Here is a 27,206-nt window from a genome sequence, read left to right on the forward strand (position 1 = left end):
CCAATTCGGCCAAAGGAAAAATTTCCGTAGTGTTGGGGGACATGCTGATTTAGATGGTGATTTGGATGCTATCAAACTGAAAATACCTTCTCAATGTAAAAATGATCCCAAGGCATATTTGGAGTAGGAGAAAAAGGTGGATTGGATTTTTGATTGCCATAACTATTCGGAGGCGAAGAAAGTGAAATTAGTAGTCATTGAATTCACGGATTATGCACTAATTTGGTGGGATCAGAATGTTATTAGTAGGAGGAGGAGTGGAGAGAGGCCGGTAGCGTCGTGGGAGGAGATGAAAATGTTGATGAGAAGGCGATTTATGCCTAACCACTATAGAGATTTGTATCTGAAATTGCAGGGTTTGAATCAGGGTTCTAGGTTCGTGGATGAGTATTTCAAGGAGATGGAGATGGCCATGATTCGGGCTAATGTGATTAAGGATCGGGAAGCTACTATGGCTAGATTTCTAAATTGGCAGAATAGGAACATTGCGAATGTTATAGAATTACAACATTGTGTGGAATTGGAGGACATGGTCCATATGGCAACGAAGGTGGAGAGGCAAATAAAGAGAAGGGGCAGTATGCGTTTTCAGACCAATTCTGCTTCATCTTCCTCAATATGGAGGTTGAATTTGAAGAGAGAGGGGGCTATCCAACTAAAGCTTTATGCAAAGGCCGAACCACCTATGGCCAAAAAGGATACTCATACGGATGGGAAAGGTAAATCTAAATCTCAACCTACTCGTGACAGAGATATTAAATGCTTTAAGTATTTAGGGAAGGGGCACATTGCATCTCAGTGTCCAAACCGAAGAGTTATGCTTACAAGAGATAATGGGGAGATTGAATCTGAAAGTGACAAATTCAAAAGTGAAAAGATGCCACCTTTGGTGGGTTGTAGTGATGAGGAGATTGCATATCCTGTTGAGGGAGAGGCCTTGGTTATAAGGCGTGCGCTGAACATGCAAATCAAAGAAGATGATGTAGATCAGCAACGGGAAAATATATTTCACACTCGATGTCACATCCAAAACAAGGTATGTAGCATGATAATTGATGGAGGTAGTTGTGCTAATGTTGCTAGTGATATCCTTGTGAAGAAATTGAATCTGAGTTGTATTAAGCATCCTAGGCCTTATAGATTGCAATGGTCGAATGAATTTGGTGAAGTGAGACTTACCAAAAAAATTTTGGTGAAGTGAGGGTTACTAAGCAGGTTTTTATTGCGTTTGCTATTGGGAAGTATTTTGATGAGATTTTGTGTGATGTAGTCCCAATGCATGCTAGTAAGTCACTTACTAGATGGAGGATGTGTGTTGATTGTCGTGCCGTCAATAACATAACGGTAAAGTATCGACATCCTATTCCTAGGCTTGATGACATGCTAGATGAGTTACATGGATCATGTATTTTCTCTAAGATTGACCTAAAAAGTGGGTACCATCAAATTAGGATGAAAGAGGGTGATGAATGGAAAACTGCATTTAAGACTAAGCATGGTTTGTATGAATGGTTAGTCATAATCAAACATGTAAGGTTACGCAATTTTCAAATCAATAAACTTATTTGCTGCACTTGTTGTGTGTTGGTGGGATAATCTCCCTTTCTTGGTTCTCTAAAGAACTGAAAACGACTTATCGAAGAAGAACTGGCTTCATGGCGTCATCCTTATACTTCTCGTTCGCGAATCAATATTCGTTGGGTGGGGGTTTTCGTTTCTAATAGTGCTGGTGCCTGGGTACAAGTTATCTTTGTGTCACACTCCTATCAAACCTGATTTACTTGGCTTTTAGCTTTCCGAGAATTGGTGTCTTCGCATGTGGTTTGCGTGACCATGTGATCACGAGGTTCGCATCATGGAAACTATGTTGCAGCCCAATAAAGATCTTTGGAGAAATAGGAGATTCCCAAATAAGCTGCCACATCCTTTTAGGAAAAGAATCCTAGCCAAATAGGAGGTCCACAAGTAAAAAAGAAAGTAAATAACAAAATTTGTACAGCTTTTGTTGACTCGTATTGCGATGCCTTTCTGAACTCCGATTGATCTAAACTTTTAACCCAAGGTAAGACAACATGTCAAGAGACTCCATGTAAATTTTCAACCTGATCCAATGGTTGGATTGAGAATTATGACTGTTGCTGTAAAACTGGATAGTTGCACGTTTTACATCAAAATATGAATTTGATCTTTCCTGGATTGTATCAATTTTGGTGTTGTTAAGACTTTGGATGTGTTGCTTTAACATTTTTATTGGCCTAAAATGAAAAAGGATGTGCCACGCATACATGATAAATGCATAACTTATAGGAAAGCAAAGTCTAGGACTCAACCACATGGCTTGTATACCTCTTTGCTTGTACCTAAGGAACCATGGGTAGACATTTCGATGGATTTCACTTAGGTTTACCTAGGTCAAAACGGGGTAGGGATTCGATCTTTGTAGTTGTTGATAGGTTTTCAAAGATGGCACACTTTATTCCATGTCATAAAACCGATGATGCCATTAACATTGCTGATTTGTTCTTTAAGAAAATAGTACGACTTCACGAGGTTCCTAAGAGCATTGTTTCTGATAGAGATGTTAAGTTTCTTAGCTATTTTTGGAAGGTGTCATGGGGAAAATTGGGTACTAAACTGTTGTTTTCAACTACTTTTCACCTCAAACAGATGGACAAACCGAAGTAGTTAATAGGACCTTAACACAACTTCTGCGTGCTCTCATTCAAAACTTAAAGAATTGGGAAGATTGTTTGCCATTTATAGAGTTTGCATATAATCATAGTATGCACTCTACTTGATGCAACCATATTATTCAATAGTTTCACCCACATTTAACTAGTGTTTTGCCTATGTTTTATATATAAAATGCCTTGATATTCTTTGTTTTATGTTTTGAAGGCACTTTTGGATGAAAGATGCAAAAAGGAGTAAATTGGAGATAATTGGCAGATTTGACCTTCAGTCGATGTTTTGTGCAGAGCGTGAGCTCTAGAGGTTGAAATGAAGTGATTCCAGTGGAATTAAAAAGGTAACATCCATACCTTTCTGGACATCTAAGGCAAGAAAATAAAATAAGGAAGAGCATGGAAATCGCAGCCTTCAAAGTCAAATCTCGCAATCTGCCAGTGTTGACCTTTGGCCATTCCAACTTCAATATCTGGAGCTACAGAAGTCCAATTGATGCAAACTCAATTTTGTTGGATTCATGACTCAAAGTTATATAAACGCTCAAAATTTCAGCCAAAAAAGATGTCATATGAGGGAGATATGATTTTTCAAAGATGACATCTAAATTCTGCCAGCAAACAGGTTTCGTGAAGAAACGAGTCCAAATGACATTCCGAAGCATTTAAACCGATATCCAAGTTCTTATTTCAGCAATTTAGCTCCTCTAAATAAAAGCTTGAAGATTTCATGCAAGGCTATTTCTCCTTTTTAGGAAAATAGTTATTGAAGTACTTAAATGTAAACAGTCTACTTAATGGAGGACTATTTTGTAAAATAGAGACCTAGGGTTTCCTAGGATATAAAAAGAATGAGAGAAGAGAAGGGGAGCAGCCAGCCAAGGAGAGAAAAACGCCCCCTTCCTCTAAGAAACCCTAAATTATGCATTCTTTCTTCTTTTTGATTAGTTGTTCAACAAACATGCAAGGCTAAACACTTTTTCTTGGTTGCAAGGATACGGAAACCTTCGGATTTCAAGAACTGTGAGATTTATTTTACCTTTTCTTTTCAGTTTATATGATGAATATGTTTGTTCTCCTATGCTTATTTTTCCTATGATTGTTTATTTTAATTGCTAGAGCGGACTCTAAGTTATTATTGTAGACAATCTATTGTTAAGTTTGATATCAAAACCGGAGTTGTGGTATATGAACTTGTGAAGCAACTGAGTTTAATAATTGTGGCGGATCTACGTTATTAATCTTAGGGAGAACATTCAATCAAATCAAACATAGACTGCGGACAGTTATGTTTTCTTGATTAATCAACTTATCTAGTTCTTAAGGCTGCCATTGAATTAAATTACTAGTGCGGACACTGTGGTTGTTTGATGGTTAGGGCTAGTTATACGGCGGATAACGTCCAACCCCCCCCCCCCAAATTGCATATCATCTAGCATAAAAATCTGACTTGAATCTTCCTCGTGGGATCGACCCCTTGCTTGCTCTATACTATCTTGTGTGTTGTGTTTGAAGCTAGGGTAATTAATTTGTGCGACCGCGACATCGCAACAAATTTTGGCGCCGTTGCCGGGGAAGTAATTTTAGTTGATTCTTGTGCTATTATTTTTATTTGCTGTGATTGTTATTTCTTTTTCTGAAAAAAAAAAAAAAAACAGAATTTTTGTTTGCTGCGGTACTGTTCATTACGGCAGCGGTACTGTTCAAAACAGATTTTTTGGTGGAATTAGGTATCGGCCATTTGTTTCCTGAAGGGAAACGACGTTCTAAACAGGACTAGTGGTAAACCACTAGCCCCACCCTACCGAGGCCAAATTCCGCTGTTTTCTAGGGTTTTTAGGCAGTTTTTGTTTTCTACCGTAGGATTTTCATACAATTTGCATTGTTTTCGATCTCTTGTGTGGTTGGTTTATTTTGAATTTTCTTGATGATTTATGCCAATAACCCGTTCTACTAATCAAATTCAAGTTCATTTGGATCTCGAAATAGAAAAAACTTTACGCAGGTTACGAAAAGAAGCTCGCCTTAACACCATGGCTGTTGCACGACAACCAACACTCAAGGAGCTTGCTGCTCCTAACGTGGAAAATCAGCCATTGTGCATAAACATCGACAATAATGTAAACTTTGAGCTCAAATCTGGTTTTATACATTTGCTACCAACTTTCAATGGTCTTGCAGGAGAAGATCCTCATACTCATCTCAAGGAATTCCATATGGTTTGCGTTGGCATGAAACCGAATGGAGTTGATGAAGAACAGGTTAAGTTGAAAGCTTTCCCTTTCTCTTTAAAAGGGGCAGCAAAGGTATGGCTTTTCTCCATTCTCCCAGGTTCAATTGGAACGTGGAATGGCATGAAGAAGATCTTCCTTGAGAAGTATTTCCCAGCATCTCGAGTTGCCAACATAAGGAAAGAAATATGTGGGATTCGACAATCTCATGGAGAGACACTTTCCGAGTATTGGGAAAGATTTGAGCAACTGTGCATTCAATGCCCTCATCATCAAATACCCGATCAGCTGCTCATTCAATATTTCTATGAAGGATTGATGCCTACTGACCGTAGTATCATTGATGCTGCAAGTGGAGGGGCATTGGTAGATAAGACACCCGAGGCTGCACGCCAATTGATCTCAAACATGGCAGCCAACTCGAAACAATTTGGCACTCGTGGAGACTTTGCAAATAAACGAGTAAATGAGATAAGTATTTCTAACCTTGAGAATAAAGTTAATGATCTTACTTCTCTTGTGCGTTCTTTGGCTTGTGGCAATGTACAGCAGGTGAAAGTTTGTAGCATATGCTCCTTACAAGGACATGCTTCAGATATGTGCCCAACAATGCAAGAAGATTACATTGAACAAGCTAATGCAGTTGATGGAGCATTCAATGGACAACCTCAGCGTAAGTATGATCCTTTTTCCCACATGTACAATCCTGGATGGAGAGATCATCCCAACCTACGGTATGGGAACCAGCCTCAACAAGGCAATCAAGGCCGACAATTCCATCCCCATGGATTTCAGCCCCAACAGAATTATCAAGCAAGACAACCCCCTTCATTCACAAACTCCAATGTTATGGGGTCGTCATCTAGTGATGATCTTCGTGAGATGATGAAAACTTTGGCTTCTAACACTGTGACCTTGCAACAAAATGTCATGTCTTTTCAACAGGAAACAAGGTCAAGTATTCACAACTTGGAGAAGCAAATGGGGCAAGTAGCTTCAAGTGTGGGGAAATTGGAAGCACAAATGAATGGAAAATTGCCCTCCCAAGCATTGAATCCAAAAGAGAATGTTAGTGCGATCATGCTGCGAAGTGGGAAAGAACTTGAAGAGAAAAGGTCGAAACAAATTGAGATGGAGGAAGAAGAAGAGATAGAAACTGAATTGAGTACAAAAAAGAAACATCCTTCTCCTTCACAAATTGAAACCACGACCAACACTCTAAAGGTAAGTCCTCAATCAATGACTTCCAGTTTTAAAACAATTCCACCCTTTCCTGTGAGTTCTTCTAGGTCAAAGAAAGAGGACAAAGAAAAAGAGATTTTAGAGGTTTTCAAGAAAGTAGAACTCAACATTCCTTTGCTTGATGCTATCAAGCAAATTCCCAAGTATGCAAAATTCTTGAAGGAGTTGTGTACTACTAAGAGAGCTTTCAAACTGAAAGGTCATGAAACAGTAAGTATGGGTGAAGTTGTATCTGCCGTTGTTCAAAAGAATCTGCCTTTGAAACAAAAAGACCCAGGTGCGTTTACTATCCCATGTGTTATTGGTAATGCTAGTTTTAAAAGAGCTTTATGCGATTTAGGTGCATCCATTAGTGTTATGCCCAAACATGTTTATGATTCTCTTAGTCTTGAGCCTTTGAATAAAACTAGCATTGTAATACAACTTGCGGATCGTAGTTTTGTTTACCCACTTGGTGTGATAGAAGATGTCCTAGTTAAGATTGATAGTTTGGTCATTCCATGCGACTTTTATATTCTTGATATGGAACATGATTCTTGTGATTCATCAAACAGCACTCCTATATTGTTTGGGAGACCATTCTTGAAAACTGCCAATACAAGGATACATTGTGGTAAGGATACTTTGTCTATGGAAGTAGGAGATGAAAAGATTGAATTTAATTTTCATGATGCAATGAAATATCCTTATAGCAATGTTTATTCTATCACATGCTATGACCAAGTTGATAAGTGTGTGCAGCAAGTTTTTGATTTTGATTGTGAGGATGGATTAAGCGTAGCTTTGAGCTATGGCTATGATTTTACCGAGATAGAAGAGATGGAGAGGCACATATGTGTTCCCCAAAACGTGCACGAATCAGCATTGGCTTTGCAATCATTGCAAACTGTTCCCCATGGTAATGTCTTTGTTGATTTAGTACTCTTACATAAAAAGCTTTTGCCATCTATTTTACAGGCACCCGAGTTAGAATTGAAACCTTTGCCCGATAATTTGAAGTATGTATTCATTGGCGACAACAATACACTTCCCATTATTATAGCATCAGGTTTGACAAATACGCAAGAGGAAAAACTTGTGAAATTGTTATGTGATCACAAGACGGCCATTGGATGGACTTTAGCTGACATCAAGGGCATTAGTCCCTCAATGTGTATGCATCACATACTATTGGAGGACAATGTGAAACCAACAAGGGAAATGCAAAGGAGGTTGAACCCGCCTATGATGGAGGTAGTGAAAGCTGAAATTTTAAAACTGTTAGATGCAGGAGTCATTTATCCCATCACGGACAGTAAATGGGTTGCGCCAATCCATGTGGTGCCTAAAAAGACCGGAATCACGTTGGTGAAAAACAAAAATGATGAGCTCATTCCTACTCGCATCTCGAGTGGATGGAGAATGTGTGTTGATTACAGAAAGCTAAATCTTGCTACACGCAAAGATCATTTTCCATTACCATTCATGGATCAAATGCTTGAACGCCTAGCATGTAAGTCTTTTTATTGCTTTCTTGATGGATATAGTGGATACAATCAGATTGTTATTAATCCTGAGGATCAAGAAAAGACTACATTTACATGTCCATTTGGTACATATGCATATAGGAGAATGCCCTTTGGTCTCTGTAATGCACCTGCAACTTTTCAAAGATGCGTGATGAGTATTTTTTCTGACTATGTTGAAAGAATAATTGAGGTTTTCATGGATGATTTCACGGTGTATGGTGATTCTTTTGATAACTGTCTAGAAAATTTATCTTTGATCTTGAAAAGGTGCATTGAAACTAACCTTGTCTTAAACTATGAGAAGTGTTATTTTATGCTAGAACAAGGAATAGTTCTTGGGCATGTTGTGTCTTCACGTGGATTAGAGGTTGATAAAGCTAAAATAGACGTTATTTCATCATTGCCTTACCCCTCCTGCATGAGGGAAATTCGTTCTTTTCTTGGCCATGCAGGTTTCTATCGACGCTTTATTAAAGATTTCTCAAAGATTACAGCACCCTTGTGCAAACTATTAGCCAAAGAAGTGGATTTTGTGTTTGATCAAGCATGTAAAGATGCCCATAATGAGCTTAAGAGGCGTGTCACATCTGCCCCTATCATCCAACCACCAAATTGGGATGAGCCTTTTGAGATAATGTGTGATGCAAGTGACTATGCGGTAGGGGCTGTCCTTGGGCAAAGAATTGGGAAGAATTTGCATGTTATCTCGCCTATGCTTCCCGCATGTTGGACGGTGCACAATGCAATTACCATACAACTGAGAAGGAACTTTTTGCAGTGGTGTTTGCTCTTGAAAAATTTAGGTCATATCTACTTGGTACAAAAGTCATTGTTTTTACTGATCATGCAGCTTTAAGGTATCTTTTGAAGAAAAAGGAGTCCAAACCAAGATTGATTAGGTGGATCTTGCTTTTACAAGAATTTGATCTTGAGATCAAAGACAAAAAAGGTGCCGAAAATCATGTGGCTGATCACTTGAGCCGACTAAGGACTGAGGATATACAAACCGAAATAATAAGAGAGACATTCCCCGATGAGCAGTTGTATGTGTTACATTCCTCTACAAGACCATGGTATGCTGATTTGGTGAACTATTTAGTCACCAAAGAATTCCCTCCAGGTTTGTCTACATTCCAAAAAGACAAGTTACGAGCTGATGCTAAATATTATTTTTGGGATACTCCTTATCTGTGGAAATTTTGTGTGGATCAAGTAGTTAGGAGATGTGTACCACAAGATGAATTTCATTCCATTCTTACCTTTTGTCATTCTCATTCTTGTGGTGGGCATTTTGGAGCAAAAAGAACGGCCCACAAGGTACTTGAAAGTGGTTTTTATTGGCCTTCTATTTTTAAGGATGCATATCATTTTTGCAAATCATGTGAAAAATGCCAAAAAACAGGTAATATCACTCACAAGAATCAAATGCCTTTAACAAATATTCTTGTGAGTGAAATTTTTGATGTTTGGGGTATTGATTTTATGGGTCCATTTCCTTCTTCTTTTGGCAATCTTTATATCCTTCTTGCTGTTGATTATGTGTCCAAATGGATTGAGGCGAAAGCCACACGAACTAACGATGCTAAGGTTGTTTTAGATTTTGTCAAGACTCACATAGTTGACAGGTTTGGAATCCCTAAAGCTATCATTAGTGATCGTGGCACTCATTTTTGCAATCGTTCAATGGAAGCATTGTTACGCAAATATCATGTGACTCATCGAACTTCCACAGCATACCATCCTCAAACGAATGGCCAAGCTGAAATTTCAAATCGAGAAATCAAGTCCATTTTGGAGAAGACAGTGCAACCTAACCGGCGAGATTGAAGTCTACGACTTGGTGATGCACTTTGGGCTTATCGGACTGCTTACAAATCACCTAAAGGAATGTCACCTTATAGGATGATTTATGGAAAAGCATGTCATCTACCGGTGGAGCTTGAACACAAAGCTTTTTGGGCCATTAAAAAATGTAACATGGATTATGATGCTGCTGGGATTGCAAGAAAGTTGCAATTGCAAGAGTTGGAAGAGATTCGAAATGATGCTTACGAGAATGCAAGGATTTATAAAGAAAAGACTAAGAGTCTCCATGACCGAATGATTACAAGAAAAGAGTTTAATGTTGGAGACAAAGTCCTTCTTTATCATTCGCGTTTGAAACTTTTTCCTGGAAAGTTACGCTCTCGTTGGATTGGACCATTTGTTGTTTCTAATGTTTTTTCTTATGGTGCAGTTGAAATTACAAGTTTAGAAACCAACAAAGTACTCAAGGTCAATGGGCATCGCTTGAAACCTTTCTATGAAGGTTGGACGACAAAACTCACCGCTTCTGCGGAGTTAGCTGAACCAATCTATGAAGAATAAGCATGCAACATGTCTAGCCAATGACATAAAACAAAAGCGCTTACTGGGAGGCAACCCAGCACAAAAAAAAAAACAGATTTGCTTTCTTTTTCCCTTGTCTTTTATTTTTCGCATTTTACTTTATTTTTGTCATTCTCCAATATTCCTTTTCTTTTATTTTAACATTGAGGACAATGTTATGTTTTAAGTGTGGGGGTATTGGGAGAATGTTGGTTTTCTAATTTTGGTTTTCTTTGTTATTTTTCAAAAAAAAAAAAAATTATGTTTGATCTTTTGAACTCCCATTGGTTTTTGAGAATATGAGTATTATGTATGAGAATTAGTTGAGATAGATGAAGATATAAATCGAATGAAGGAGTGTGCATGCAAGTTTTAAGGTTTAATTGGTTTAGGGATTGACTTTGAGAATATGTCATGTTGACTTTATAGTGTTATACCAATGCAAGCTTTTGAGCCTTCAACATTATATTCTTTGATTGTGCCTTCTTTCAATGATATGTATCTTTAGAACTTGCTTCATATCTTGTTGAGATTACATTCATATTACATACATACATGAAGATGATAAAGGCATTAGGAATTTTAACCATTTGAGCCAAAAAGCCAACCTGAAGCATATTATCCTTAGTAAACCCCTTTTGAGCTTGTTTATCTTTTCTTTACTTTATCCATGTATAAGCCTTAACTTTATATATGTTTTCCTTTTCCCTTGGCCAAGGATTAGTAGAGCATATACTAGTGATATTTCATGGAATTATGGTTGGAAATTATGTGAAAAGAAAGAAGAAGTGATGTTTGATGAAAAGATGGGCAAAGTTGCCAAAGGTAAAAAAAAAAAAAAAAAAAAAAACAGAAAAAAGAAAAAGAAAAAGAAAAAAGTGTTCCTTTATGTTCTTAAGATTTTATATTGAAAAAGCTTGAAATCAAAAGAAGTTAAGCATTGGTGATTAAAGATGGAAAATTTATGTGCTTCGATGGAATATCTTGTTTGAAATATCATTTTTCAGAATGCTCTACTTTCTTTGGTTTGAACCTTTTTCTTTTACTCTCTTTTACCTCACCTTTACCTTAGCCCCATTACAACCAGAAAATAAGACCTTTTGATTCATGCATTGTTTGTAATATGTTATTAATGGAGATGAGATTGAAGAGCAAGCTTATAGTAGAACATATTCATTGATTGAATTTGAGAGATTTAAACACATAAGCCCTAAACACGTGAGTGTTGGAGTGTATATCAATGAGAGGACCTATCACTTTGGCATGGCATAGATTTCATTTAAATCCCGACGATTAATTAAGTTTTGAAGTTTGCATGTAAATAAATTCATGAAAATTTATACTCTTTATCCTTCTTCATTGTGTTCTTGTTTATAATGCATATATTCTTGGATATTGATGGGAGATTAGAAGATTAGTCATAGTGATTTCATTTAATTTAACTTCAATTTGGTTTTACCTATCCTTTCTCGAGGACGAGCAAGAGGTAAGTGTGGGGGTATTTGATGCAACCATATTATTCAATAGTTTCACCCACATTTAACTAGTGTTTTGCCTATGTTTTATATATAAAATGCCTTGATATTCTTTGTTTTATGTTTTGAAGGCACTTTTGGATGAAAGATGCAAAAAGGAGTAAATTGGAGATAATTGGCAGATTTGACCTTCAGTCGATGTTTTGTGCAGAGCGTGAGCTCTAGAGGTTGAAATGAAGTGATTCCAGTGGAATTAAAAAGGTAACATCCATACCTTTCTGGACATCTAAGGCAAGAAAATAAAATAAGGAAGAGCATGGAAATCGCAGCCTTCAAAGTCAAATCTCGCAATCTGCCAGTGTTGACCTTTGGCCATTCCAACTTCAATATCTGGAGCTACAGAAGTCCAATTGATGCAAACTCAATTTTGTTGGATTCATGACTCAAAGTTATATAAACTCTCAAAATTTCAGCCAAAAAAGATGTCATATGAGGGAGATATGATTTTTCAAAGATGACATCTAAATTCTGCCAGCAAACAGGTTTCGTGAAGAAACGAGTCCAAATGACATTCCGAAGCATTTAAACCGATATCCAAGTTTTTATTTCAGCAATTTAGCTCCTCTAAATAAAAGCTTGAAGATTTCATGCAAGGCTATTTCTCCTTTTTAGGAAAATAGTTATTGAAGTACTTAAATGTAAACAGTCTACTTAATGGAGGACTATTTTGTAAAATAGAGACCTAGGGTTTCCTAGGATATAAAAAGAATGAGAGAAGAGAAGGGGAGCAGCCAGCCAAGGAGAGAAAAACGCCCCCTTCCTCTAAGAAACCCTAAATTATGCATTCTTTCTTCTTTTTGATTAGTTGTTCAACAAACATGCAAGGCTAAACACTTTTTCTTGGTTGCAAGGACACGGAAACCTTCGGATTTCAAGAACGGTGAGATTTATTTTACCTTTTCTTTTCAGTTTATATGATGAATATGTTTGTTCTCCTATGCTTATTTTTCCTATGATTGTTTATTTTAATTGCTAGAGCGGACTCTAAGTTATTATTGTAGACAATCTATTGTTAAGTTTGATATCAAAACCGGAGTTGTGGTATATGAACTTGTGAAGCAACTGAGTTTAATAATTGTGGCGGATCTACGTTATTAATCTTAGGGAGAACATTCAATCAAATCAAACATAGACTGCGGACAGTTATGTTTTCTTGATTAATCAACTTATCTAGTTCTTAAGGCTGCCATTGAATTAAATTACTAGTGCGGACACTGTGGTTGTTTGATGGTTAGGGCTAGTTATACAGCGGATCCGTTAACTAACCAATGTTAAGAAGAGATAAATATTCAGAATATAAATTGATGTTTCGTTTCCATGATCAGTTCTGATTTCTGTAGGTGGATGTGTGCTTGTGACCAAGGTTTGTTCTCTTGATAATTTTCTGATTTTATTAAATTTAGTTTGATAGTTTTCTGTTTTCTTTTGCTTTAGCCTAGATAACGTCCAACCCCCCCCCCCCAAATTGCATATCATCTAGCATAAAAATCTGACTTGAATCTTCCTCGTGGGATCGACCCCTTGCTTGCTCTATACTATCTTGTGTGTTGTGTTTGAAGCTAGGGTAATTAATTTGTGCGACCGCGACATCGCAACACTACTACTGAATTTTCACCATTTGAAATTGTGTATGGATTTAACCCTTTAACTCCAATGGATTTGATTCCTTTGCTTGTTGATGAAAGGGTTAGTTTGGATGGTAATTGTAAAGCACAGGTGGTGAACACACTCAATGAGAGTGTGCGGCAACAGATTGAAAAGAGAAATCGTGTGTATGCGACCAAAGCAGGGACGCGAATATGTTTTCTTTCAACCCGACAATTGGGTTTAGGTGCATATGCGCAAGTAGAGATTTCCGGCCCATAGAAATCAAAGCTACAACCACGAGGAGATGTTGTCTTTCAGCCCGACGATCCCGAGGCTTATTTCGAGTGGGAGAAAAAGGTAGATTGGATTTTTGATTGCCATAGCTATTCTGAACAAAAGAAGGTGAAATTAGTGATAATTGAGTTTACGGAGTATGCATTGATTTGGTGTGATCAAATTGTAATCAGTTGGAGAAGGAATGGGGAGCAACCTGTTCAGACTTGGGGGGAGATGAAAGTCTTAATGAGGAGACGATTTGTGCCAAATCACTATTACAAAGAGTTATATCTGAAGCTCCAAGGTCTGTAACTGGGGTAAGGAGTTTTCATGGTCTTACTACCTTTTATAAAAGGTTTGTAAAGGACTTTAGTACTATTGCAGCACCTTTGAATTGAATTTAAGAAAAAATATGTTGGATTTAAATGATGAATAGGATAAAGCTTTTAATTTATTGAAGGAAAAACTTTATTCGACCCTTGTTTTAGCTTCACTAGATTTTACAAAAGCTTTTAAAGTTGATTGTGATGCTTCAGGTTATGTATAGGAGCTGTGTTAATGCAGGATAGGAGACCCATTGCATATTTTAGTGAGAAACTTAATGGGGCAGCCTTGAATTACCTTACATATGACAAGGAGATCTATGCCTTGGTAACCACTTTAGAGACATGGCAACATTACCTGTGGCCCAAGAAGTTTGTGATACATTTAGATCATGAATCATTAAAGCACTTGAAAGGGTAAAAGTAAGTTGACTCGGAGACATGTCAAATGAGTTGTATTTATTGAAACCTTTCAGTATATGATCAAGTAGAAGTAAGGTAAAGAAAACATTGTGTTTGATGCACTGTCATGTAGGTATGTTATTTTATCTACTTTATATGCTAGATTTCTAGGATTTGAACATATAAAAGAATTGTACAAGGATGATAGTGATTTGCCTGTACTTGTAGGAAAGTAAAGTTTAGAACTCAACCACATGGCTTGTATATCCCTTTCCCAGTACCTAAAGAACCATGAATAGACATTTCAATGGACTTCGTCTTAGGTATGCCTAGGTCAAAACGGGATAGGGATTTGTTGTTGTTGATAGGTTTTCAAAGATGACACACTTCATTTCATGTCATAAAACCGATGATGTAACTAACATTTATGATTTGTTCTTTAAGGAAAATGATATAGTTCGGCCTTGTGATACAACCCAAGCAAGGTCAAATTAACATTTTGGTGTAAAATTTTCTACTGTCCAGTTTTACGCTATTGAGCATAACTCCAAATCCAACCGTTGGATCAAGCTGAAACTTTATCAGAACATTCCAAAGGTATTTGTCTATATTGGGGTACATTTCCAAGGGAATCGGAGGTCAAAAAGGACTTGTAATATAGGTCAGAATAGGCTATATGAATTTTGTTATTCTGTCCTTTTGACCTGTGGACTTCCTATTTGGACTTTTTCTGAAAGGAAGAGGCAGCTTGTTTTGAGAATTTTCTAATTCCACAAAAATATTTAATGAGCTGAAACATAATTTCTATGGGTGGCAACAATTTATTAATGTTTCAGAATCCCTTTCTTATAAAGATTCCTTATTCATCTTAGCTACATAAGAAAAGAAGAGCTGATACTATTTAATGACAAATTAGTTATTTTGTTATTTTTTTTTCATGTATAGGCTTAATTAAAACTTTGTTTTGAGCAAGGATCCAAGGCTTGTTTGGATTAGGTTTGGGCTTTTCAGTTTAGGGTTTTGGGTCAGTTTTGTATGTGAGTCAGTTTAGCCCACAATGGTAGATCCATTAGACTTAATTTTTCAAGAACTATTTAAACTCATGTAACAAAAATTTCAGCAGCCATTGATGAAAATTACTTACGATTTTTTCAGTTTTAACATGTGAGAGTGATTCTTGCATTCTTCAGTTCTTGAACGAACTAAATCTGACTTATCAAATATTAACTAGCTTTGTGGCATCATTCTATTTCATTCCAATAGTGTTGGTGCCTTGGGCCAGGTTTTTATTGTGTCACACTCCTATCAAACTTTATACAACTTTTTGAGATCAGATCTCAATCTTGATTGTGGGTTGCGTTACCACGTGATCACGAGGTTCACATAAGTTGGTATCAAAGCTAGGCTAAAAAACAAGTTCATATCCTTCTGTTATTTTCATTTTTTGTAGTGTTCATTTAAGTTTTTCAGTGTTTGCGTCATTCATCTTCATGTTCTTTGTGTCCGCGTCATTGAAGAAAAAAAGGGTTATATATCATCTTGTTAATAATATATATATATATATATATATATATATATATATATAAATGAGAGATTAGATGAAATTTGAAGGATGATTCAATTTAGTCGTAGAAACACAACTCTTAGTTAACCATAAGCAAACCACATCAAAATCAATTTAAAATTCATATTTTATCTATTGGGTGTACGATCACGTCATATATCAAATTTTGGGTTATTCTGATATATTTTGCTCAAGCTTTTAATTCGAGGTTCAATTCTGCCGTAAAAATACAACTTTAAGTGAATTATATGAAAATAACCTCAGTATCAATTGAAATTTCATATTATATCTATTGGGAGCGATATCGCAACATATATAAAATTTGAACTTATTTTGATATCGTTTGCTTGAGGTTTTAATTCGAGGTTCAATTTTGCCGTAGAAACACTACTCTTAGTGAACCATAAGCAAACCACATTAGAATAAATTGAAAATTTATATTATCTGTATTGGGGGTGAGATAGAACCGTATATTAAATTTGGGGTTATTTAAATACTGTATATTAAATTAAAGGACATTTGGATAGCGTTTTCTTTAGGTTCCAGAATCAAGTCTATTTTGCGTTATCTTTTAAAACTTGTTTTGTATCCGTTGATTTTGTTCCTAGCAGTATATTATCATCATATTTGGGATATTTGGTTGTTGTTTGAGCCATTTTATGACTTTCACATTTGTTTGTTTTCGATAACTTCTTCCAAACAAAAGTCAAAAGTATATACACAAGTGGTTAGTACGGTGCGCTTATCTAAAATTCTTGTCAGTCACTGCTTCTATACAAGAAAGATGTTAGCAATAAGGGAATTTAGAAGGCTTAAACAAGAGGCTAATGAAGTGGCTACTAATCTTATTTAAGATTCGAGGGTGAATCTTCTTGAAGAGGGAGAGAATGATACGATTCAGCCTTGTGATACAACCCAAGCAAGGTCAGATTCGGATTTTGGCATAAAATTTTCTACTGTCCAGTTTTATGCTATTGAGCATAACTCCAAATCCAACTGTTGGATCGAGCCGAAATGTTACCAGAAGATTCCAGAGGTATTTGTCTATGTAGGGGGTGAATTTTCAAGTGAATCAAATTTCAGAAAGAACTTGCGATATAGGTTAGAACAGGCTATACAAATTTTGTTATTTACTTCCAATTTAGTAAGGATCATTTTTCTAAAAGGATGTCGTGGCTTGTTTTGAGAATTTTCTAATTCCAGAAGAATCTTTAATGAGCTGAAATATAATTTCCAAGAGTGTTAATGATTCATTAATGTTCCAAAATCCTTTCTTATAAGGATTCCTTATTCATTCTAGCTACACAATGAAAGAAGGGTTGATGTTACTTAATGAAAAATAAATTATTTTTATTATTTTCTTTCATGTTTGGGATTAATTAAAACTTTGTTTTGAGCTAAGATCCAAGGTTTGTTTGGTCAATTTTGTATGCGGGTCAGTTTAGCCCACAAGGGTAGATCCATTAGGGTTAATTTTTCAAGAACTATTTAAACACATGTAACCAAAATTTCGGCAGCCATTAATGAATATTACTTCTAAATTTTTTAGTTTTTATGTGAGAGTGATTCTTGCAGTCTTCAGTTCTTGAACGAACTGAATCTAACTTATTGAAGATTAACTAATTTCGTGACGTCATTCTACTTCATTCCAATAGTGTTGGTGTCTTGGAACAGGTTTTCATTGTGTCACACTCCTATCAGACCTTTTTTTGGCTTTCTAGAATCAGATCTCAATCTTGATTATGGGTTCCATTACCACGTGATCACGAGCCAGTTTTGGAATGAAGTAGAATGATTCCACGAAGCCACTTAATCTTCAATAAGTCAGATTCAGTTATTTAAGAACTGAAGAATACAAGAATCACTCTCACAAATTTAAAACTAAAAACATTCAGAAGTAATATTCATCAATGGCTGTCGAAATTTAGATTACATGTGTTTAAATAGTTCTGAAAAATTAAAACTAATGAATCTACCCTTGTAGGCTGAACTGATCCACATATAAAACTAGCCCAAAAATCCTAAATTGATAAACCCATAACCTGATTCAAACAAGCCTTGGTTCCTAACTGAAACCAAAGTATTAATTAAGTCTAAACAAGCCTTGGGTTGGAGTTAACAAAAATAAACATAAAGCTCATAAGTCTTTATTTGCCTAATGATCCTATAAATCAATATGTCATTAAAAACCACCAACCATTATTTTCTTGTGTAGCTAGGACGAATAAGGAATACTTATAAAAAAAGATTCTAAACCATTAATGAATCTTGACCACACTTGAAAACTATGTTGCAGCCCATTAAAGATCCTTGTAAAACTAGGAGATTCCGAAAACAAGCTCTCACATCCTTGTAGGAAAAGGGATCCTCGCCAAATAGGAAGCCCACAAGTCAAAAAGAAAATAAAAAAATTTGTTTCCTATATCGCAAGTCCTTCCCGAACTCCAATTCATCTGAAAGTTTCCCCTACATAGAAAAATACCTCTGAAATCTTCTGGTAAAGTTTTAGCTCGATCCAACAGTTGGATTTTAAGTTATGCTCAATAACGTAAAATTGGATGGTAGGAAATTTTATGCCAAATTTTGAATCTGACATTGGTTGGATCGTATTACTCTCTTCAATCAGTGATAGTCCATTTGAAAGGAAAGGAATGCTCGACTGTATGGTGAGGCTCCTACAAAGATATTGTTATGTGTATAGTTTGTAAAGTTCATCTCTTTCGCAATATGACCATTACAAATATTAATAGCAGTCTTTGTATTCTATGGGGATTATCTGATGATATTTTTATAACTTGTGATGCGGATCAGCCCAACACCAAGCATAATCATGCCAACGACCCATTGGAGGTGCCAATTGGGCCAATCACAAAAGCTAGGGCAAAGAAGCTTAAAGAAGCATTGAATGGGCTTGTTCAGAACTTATGGAGCAAGATGGACCTAGAGGGGCTTGAGACATTTAAGGAGCATGATGGACAACCTTTAATTCATCTAGTTCAGGTCCAAGAAGAGCCCAATTCGTGTGGAACAAGGGGTTGATATGTCCGGCCCAATATCAGCCTTGTTAGGCTTGTTTTTTTTCCTAATGCTACAACAATAAAAAGTCAGCAATTTATTCTCCTAATTAAGTGAGGAGGTTGGCCATATCTTATTCCTAAAGAGGGGACGACTATTTAATGATTTTCCTAACATAGGAAACAAAGTAATTAAATCAGCAACAAATGAGGAAATTTGTTTTTGATTAGTACTTAAAAGTGCATTTTTATCAAGGTTTTATATCATCATTTTGCACTTGAAGTATCAATAACTCCTTAACTAAAGCATGTTTTATAATAACATATCTAATAATATAAGATACCTTTAATTTATGGTAAATGTTCATCTTAAATGCAGGCCTATCACATAAATAAAAGAATTGATTGATGAGTTGAAGTACTGAAATTGAAAGGACAAAGAGATAGCCAAACATAGAAAAGAGATGTTGGTGCAGTCCAAATTGGAACATTGTTCGGTAATCGGGTCATATCTGGAGTTGTAGATCTCAGATTTAGGTCTACTTTATATGGATGGAAAGGTAAGACATAGGCCTACAACTTTCATGAGAGCCCAAGATTTAACAAGGCCATTTTCAAGTCCAAATTGTAGCAACAACGAAGAAGTCCGAATCTGTCCTGTAGCCCGGACACTGTTCAGTGTTTCACCCATATCTCGAGTTCTAGAAGTCCAAATGATCTCACATTTTTACCCTGGAAACATGAGACAATTTCCTAGAACTTTCATGATTGAAGTCTGTTCAAATTATGACGTTATCAATGACGTTTTTGGTAGACAAGAAGATAAGAATTGCCACTAAGTCAAGATGTGGTCACCCATTCATCAATTAGTCAACAAATCAATAGTTCTGAATTTTGGCCTACAAAAGAAGGCATTTGCCATGTATTTAGGCATATTGGTGTTCAGATCAAGATCATGCTCTTGCTCTCTCTTTTGTAATACTTAAGTTTTGTTTATATTAATCTCTTATTTATGCCTTTCATTTCCTTTTCTTTACTTAGTTAACTTATTTCTCATTTATGTTCTTATCTTGTTTGTTTATGTTTCTTTCTTTCATTTGTGTATCTAAGTTAATTATGTCAAGGTGAAAAGGGTACACTAATGGTGTAAAAATAAGTATAATATAAACTTAACATGAACCTTAATGTTTAATACTAACATGCTATATATTTGTTATCTTGTTTACTTTTAATACTTTGCTTGTTAAATGGTTAATCTAGATTTATGTTGTTTAACTCTTGGTACAACAAATACCTGGCACTTTCATAGCCCATATTATATGGTATAACCGACACCTGAGCTATGAAAGGAACTTGATTTGTTGTTAACATAAGTTATAATCATGAATGCCTGACAACATTTACAAGTATTAGCATTATTCGAATAGGATAACTAATGTAATCTTGTTAACAATTTATAATCTGATTGGAACCTCCTTTGTGTGTGGTTTCCACTTGAATAATAAGAGTTTATACTATACTTGTTTGAAATACCATTAGTGGATCCTCTAACCTTGACATTTGTTGTTATCATTGTTTAATCCTTACGTTAATCTTCCATTTCAAAGTTCTCATTAACTTCTTCTTCTTCTTCATCTTTATTTTTATCATTATTAATAGTATTATTGGTATTATTATTATTATTCTACTATTATTACTATTACTAGTATTAGTATTACTACTACTACTACTACTACTACTACTACTATTATTATTATTATTATTATTATTATTACTGTTACTGTTATTGTTATTGTTATTGTTGTTGTATCATTGTTGCTTATAATTTATACAATTAACCTCCTTGTGGTTCGACTCCGGTCTTGCCGGGTTATTTATTACTTCGACACTCTTGCACTTGGGAAAAGACATCAATCTTTTGGTCATGTCAGTTTTCTTATTTGTCCAAGGTAAATAAGGAAATCCAAGCTAATCAAGGACATCAAAGGAAAGGGGGCAGCAACACAAATTTTCCAAATCAGATTTTTCCTAGTTATGTAGGACTTTTTAAGGGTAACAAATCTGATTCTAGCATATTTAGGATGATCATTTTTTGATTTTTTGATTTTCTTCTTAGTTTTTGGGTTATTATTACTTATTTCGGTCAATTGTAAGTGGGCTTCATATAAATCCACCTAAGGGGGGTCCATTAGGGTTTCTTTAAGTCTAGAGTCAGTATAAATAAAGGCATAACCAAACATGTATGGTTACATAATTTTTAGATCAATAAACTTCTTTGCTGCACTTGTTGTATGTTGGTGGGATAATCTCCCTTCCTTAGTTCTCTAAAGAACTGAAAACGACTTATCGAAGAACAACTAGCTTCGTGGCGTCATCCTTATACTTCTCGTTCGTGAATCAATATTCGTTGGGTGGGGGTTTCTGTTTCCAATAGTGCTGGTGCCTAGGTACAAGTTATCTTTGTGCCACACTCCTATCAAACCTGATTTACTTGGCTTTCCGGGAATTGGTGTCTTTGCGTGTGGGTTGCGTGACCACGTGATCATGAGGTTCGCATCATTTGGTATCAGAGCTTAGCTCCATTGATCAGTTTATATCCTTCTGAAATTTTCATTTGTCGTTGTTTCCGCAAAAAAAATAAAATTCCTCAGTGTCCAATTTCTTCTTCTCTTCATTTTGCAGCATATCAAATATATATATATATATATATATATATATATATATATATATATATATAGTTATTTCCTTTGGTTCCTGACCAAAATATATCAGTGCCATAAAAAAAAAGAGAAGAAAAAGAAAAAGAAAAAGAAAAGTCGTTCAAAAAGGCATTTTTTTTTGTTGCTGCTGCAGAAAATTAAACAAAGGAAAATTTGACCAAATCAACTCAGAATGAGCTCAAATTTGATTTTGTTATTACTGGGTCCCTAATCGCACCACATATAAAATTTGGGGTCAATTGGATATCATTTGCTTTGGGTTTTAAATTCAGGTCTAATCAGGTCTGATTCATAAGTTTTTGTGTTAGTATATCAAACCTTATCGTAAATTGCTCAAACTTTATATTCTGTCTATTTGGGTTGATATCGTAGTATATCTGAAATTGTAACTCAATTGGACACCATTTACTTTAGGATCCAGATTCAGACTTAACTCGTCGTAAACGAGTCTGTTTTGCTTCAACTTTTGAAATTCGCTTGCTTCCTGTTGTTTTCATTTGTTGTAGTTTATTTTCATCATATCCAACATATTTGGGTGTTGATTCATCATTTTGCATATTTTTGTTTCTGTTTTTTATTCAAGTCTTCAGTTTCATTCATATTTCGGATAGACTCGCTTGCTACTCGCGAGACTATCATCACAGTTTCATTTTGCTTGTTTTCTAGTTTTTATTGCTTCTTGAGTCATATATATATATATACTTGGATTGCGCTGCCTAGTTGGTTCTATTTGGTGTTGGTTTCAGTTTCGTAAGAACCGCAAGAAGGTGAGACGAGAGGTGTGAGTGTGTGAGGATATTAAAAGTGTTTGAGTGAAACACGAGCGACGTGAGGATAATTTTTTTTAACACTAACCAATTTTTGCAGGTACTATCATGTCAGATCAAAACAACACACCACCCCATCCCGAGGGAGAACTTACGTTCCAAATGCAAGCCATGATGTAGATGATGAATTTTGTGATGGGAAACGTGTGTGACAGACTTGATAGGATGGAGAAACGTGGTAACGAGGCTAGTACAAGCACCCAAAATGTAAGGAAGCTTGGGGCTGAACCGAAAGCAAACAATGGCAGTAGGGCCGAAAGGCCAAGGTGGGTTGATTATGAGGATTTTGAGGAGGCCGTTGATGATATTGGTGATGGTGGTTTTGAGGATGAGGCCATAGGCCATCGGGAAGGTTTTCGGCAGCCTAGAAACTAAAGGGATTATGGAAATAGAACTGGGGGCCAATTTGGCCAAAGGGAAAATTTCCATAGTATTGGGGGACATGCTGATTTAGATGGTGATTTGGATGCTATCAAACTGAAAATACCTTCTTTTCAAGGTAAAAACAATCCCGAGGCATATTTGGAGTGGGAGAAAAAGGTGGATTGGATTTTGGATTGCCATAACTATTTGGAGGCGAAGAAAGTGAAATTAGTAGTCATCGAATTCATGGATTTTGCACTGATTTGGTGGGATCAGAATGTTATTAGTAGAAGGAGTGGAGAGAGGCCGGTAGCACCGGAGGAGATGAAAGTGTTGATGAGAAGGCGATTTGTGCCTAACCACTATTATAGAGATTTGTATCTGAAATTGCGAGTTTGAATCAGGGTTCTAGGTCCGTGGATGAGTATTTCAAGGAGATGGAGATCGCCATGATTCGGGCCAATATGATTGAGGATCGGGAAGCTACTACGTCTAGATTTCTAAATGGGCTGAATAGGGACATTGCGAATGTTGTAGAATTACAACATTGTGTGGAATTGGAGGACATGGTCCATATGGCAACGAAGGTGGAGAGACAAATAAAGAGAAGGGGCAGTACATGTTTTCAGACCAATTCGGCTTCATCTTCCTTAATATGGAGGCTGAATTTGAAGAGAAAACGGGTTGTCCAACCAAAGCCTTATGCAAAGGCTGAACCATCTAAGGCCAAAAAGGATACTCATACGGATGGGAAAGGTAAATTTGAATCTCAACCTACTCGTGATAGAGATATTAAATGTTTTAAGTGTTTAGGGAAGGGGCACATTGCATCTCAGTGTCCAAACCAAAGAGTTATGCTTACAAGAGACAACTGGGAGGTTGAATCTGAAAGTGATAAATCTGAAAGTAAAGAGATGCCACCTTTGGTGGGTTGCAGTGATGAGGAGATTGCATATCCTGTTGAGGGAGAGGCCTTGGTTATAAGGTGTGCGCTGAACATGCAAATCAACGAAGATGATGTAGATCAGCAACGGGAAAATATATTTCACACTCGATGTCACATCCAAAACAAGGTATGTAGCATGATAATTGATGGAGGTAGTTGTGCTAATGTTGCTAGTGATACCCTTGTGAAGAAATTGAATCTGAGTTGTATTAAGCATTCTAGGCCTTATAGATTGCAATGGTTGAATGAATGTGGTGAAGTGAGGGCTACTAAGCAGGTTTTGATTGCCTTTGCTATTGGGAAGTATTCTGATGAGATTTTATGTGATGTAGTCCCAATACATGCTAGTCACTTACTTTTGGGGCGTCCATGGTAGTTTGATCGGAAAGAGATTCATGATGGGTTTAGAAATAGGTTCACTATTGTAAAGGATGGTAAAACCATCACTCTTGTACCTCTTTCTCCAAAACAAGTGTATGATGATCAAATCAAATTAAAAAAAGAATGGTGAGAGAAAACCATTAGATTCGGCTAAACCTAAATCATTAATTAAACCGTTTGAGAGTGGAGGTAAAAATCGAGTGAAGAAAGTAAGCTCATGTGATGATAGTAGTGTGGAAAAACTAAAGAAACGACCTAATTTTTATACAAAAAGATCTCAAATCAGATCTGCATTTTTCACTAATAAGCCAATGATCTTACTTGTGTACAAGGAGGCTTATTTTAACACTAACGATCTTGATTCTGCTATTCCTAGTGTAGCTGTTTCTTTGATGCAGGAGTTTGATGATGTATTCCCTGAAGACATCCCTAATGGATTACCATCATTAAGGGGGATTGAACATCAAATTGACCTTGTGCCCGGAGCTTCGATTCTTAACCGTCTAGCCTGTAGAAGCAACCCCAAGGAGACAAAGGAGCTTCAAAGGCAAGTAGATGAGTTGATGATGAAGGAGTACATTCATGAGAGTATGAGTCCTTATGTTGTGCCAATGCTACTTGTGCCTAAAAAGGATGGAACATGGAGGATGTGTGCTGATTGTCGTGCCGTCAATAACATAACGGTAAAGTATCGAATCCTATTCCTAGGCTTGATGACATGCTAGATGGGTTACATGAATCATGTATTTTCTCTAAAAAAGTGGGTACCATCAGATTAGGATCAAAGAGGGTGATGAGTGGAAAATTGCATTCAAGACTAAGCATGGTTTGTATAAATGGTTAGTCATGCCGTTTGGACTTACAAATGTGCCTAGCACGTTTATGCGTTTAATGAATCATGTATTGTGTGCGTTTATAGGTAAGTTTGTTGTTGTGTATTTTGATGACATTTTGATCTATAGCAAGAACTTAAATGAGCATCTTAATCATTTGCGTAATGTACTTAGTGTGTTGTGTAGTGAGCAATTATATGCTAATCTTAAGAAGTGTACCTTTTGTATGGAAAAAATTGTGTTTCTTGGCTATATCGTAACTGCACAGGGTATCGAGATGGACAAGGAGAAAGTTAAGGCCATCCGGGATTGGCCTACACCAAAATCAGTAAGTGAGGTAAGGAGTTTTCATGGACTTGCTAGTTTTTATAGAAGGTTTGTGAAGGATTTTAGTACTATTGCTGCACCTTTAACTGAAATTGTGAAAAATTTTGTTGGATTCAAATGGAATAATGAACAGGATAAGGCTTTTAATTTGTTGAAATATAAACTTTGTTCAGTGCCTGTTTTAGCTTTGCCAGACTTTACGAGAGCTTTTGAAGTTGAATGTGATGCGTCAGGTATTGATATGAGAGCTGTGTTAATGCAGGATAAGAGGCCCATTGCGTATTTCAGCAAAAAACTTAATGGGGCAGCTTTGAATTACCCTACATATGACAAGGAGCTCTATGCCTTGGTAAGAACTCTAGAGACGTGGCAGCATTACCTGTGGCCCAAGGAGTTTGTGATACATTCTGATCATGAATCATTGAAGCACTTGAAAGGGCAAGGTAAGTTGAGTAGGAGATATGCCAAATGGGTGGAATTTATTGAAACCTTTCCGTATATGATCAGGTATAAGCAAAGAAAAGAAAACATTGTGGCTGATGCACTTTCACGCTTGTATGTTCTTTTTTCTACTTTGGATGCTAGATTTCTAGGATTTGAACACATAAAAGAATTGTACAAGGATGATAGTGATTTTGCTAATGTTTACAATGCTTGCGGAACTTCAGCTTTTGGAAAGTTTTATAGACTTGATGGATATTTGTTTAAAGACAGTCGATTGTGTGTTCCATTAAGTTCTATGCATGAATTGCTTGTACGTGAAGCACATGAGGGCGGGTTGATAGGGCATTTTGGTGTTGTTAAGACTTTTGATGTGTTTCATAAGCATTTTTATTGGTCTAAAATGAAAAAAGATGTGCAATCATATATGATAAATGCATAACTTGTAGGAAAGCAAAGTCTAGGACTCAACCACATAGCTTGTATACCCCTTTACCTGTACCTAAGGAACCATGGATAGATATCTCGATGGATTTCGTCTTAGGTTTACCTAGGTCAAAACGGGGTAGGGATTCAATCTTTGTAGTTGTTGATAGGTTTTCAAAGATGGCACACTTTATTCCATGTCATAAAACCAATGATGCCACTAACATTGTTGATTTGTTCTTTAGGGAGATAGGACGACTTCACGAGGTCCCTAAGAGCATTGTTTCTGATAGAAATGTTGAGTTCCTTAGCTATTTTTGGAAGGTGTTATGGGGAAAATTGGGTACTAAACTGTTGTTTTCAACTACTTGTCACCCCCAAATAGATGGACAAACCGAAGTAGTTAATAGAACCTTAACACAACTTCTGCGTGCTGTCATTCAAAAGAACTTAAAGAATTGGGAAGATTGTTTGCCATTTATAGAGTTTGCATATAATCGTAGTGTGCACTCTACTACTAAATTTTCACCATTTGAAATTGTGTATGGATTTAACCCTTTAACTCCAATGGATTTGATTCCTTTGCCTATTGATGAAAGGGTTAGTTTGGATGGTAATTGTAAAGCACAGGTGGTGAAGACACTCTATAAGAGTGTGCGGCAACAGATTGAAAAGAGGAATCGTGTGTATGCAACCAAAGCCATTAAGGGGCACAAATATGTTGTCTTTCAGCCCGGCGATTAGGTTTGGGTGCATATGCACAAGGAGATATTTCCGGCCCATAGGAAATCAAAGCTACAACCACGAGGAGATGGGCCATTTCAAATACTTGAGAGGATCAATGACGATGCTTATAAAGTTGATTTGCCAGGTGAGTATGGTGTTAGGACTACCTTTAATGTTTCTGATCTTACTCTGTTTGATGTAGACGATGATTCGAGGTCGAATACTTTTGAAGAGAGAGGGGATGATGCGGATCAGCCCAACACCAAGCGTAATCATGCCAACGACCCATTGGAGGTGCCAATTGAGCCAATCACAAGAGCTAGGGCAAAGAAGCTTAAAGAAGCATTGAATAGGCTTGTTCAGAACTTATGGAGCAAGATGGACCTAGAGGGGCTTGGGACATTTAAGGAGCATGGTGGACAGCCTTTAATTCATCTAGTTCAAGTCCAAGGAGAGCCCAATTCGTGTGGAACAAGGGGTTGA

The 27,206-nt window shown here is 36.5% G+C and overlaps 1 pseudogene; it reads left to right on the forward strand.

The window, feature by feature from the left end:
* The first annotated feature begins 580 nt into the window (after positions 1-580).
* On the forward strand, positions 581-27,206 carry LOC133689409 (uncharacterized; annotated as a pseudogene).

Source organism: Populus nigra, chromosome 3, assembly GCF_951802175.1.
Source record: "Populus nigra chromosome 3, ddPopNigr1.1, whole genome shotgun sequence".
Classification (NCBI taxonomy): domain Eukaryota; kingdom Viridiplantae; phylum Streptophyta; class Magnoliopsida; order Malpighiales; family Salicaceae; genus Populus; species Populus nigra.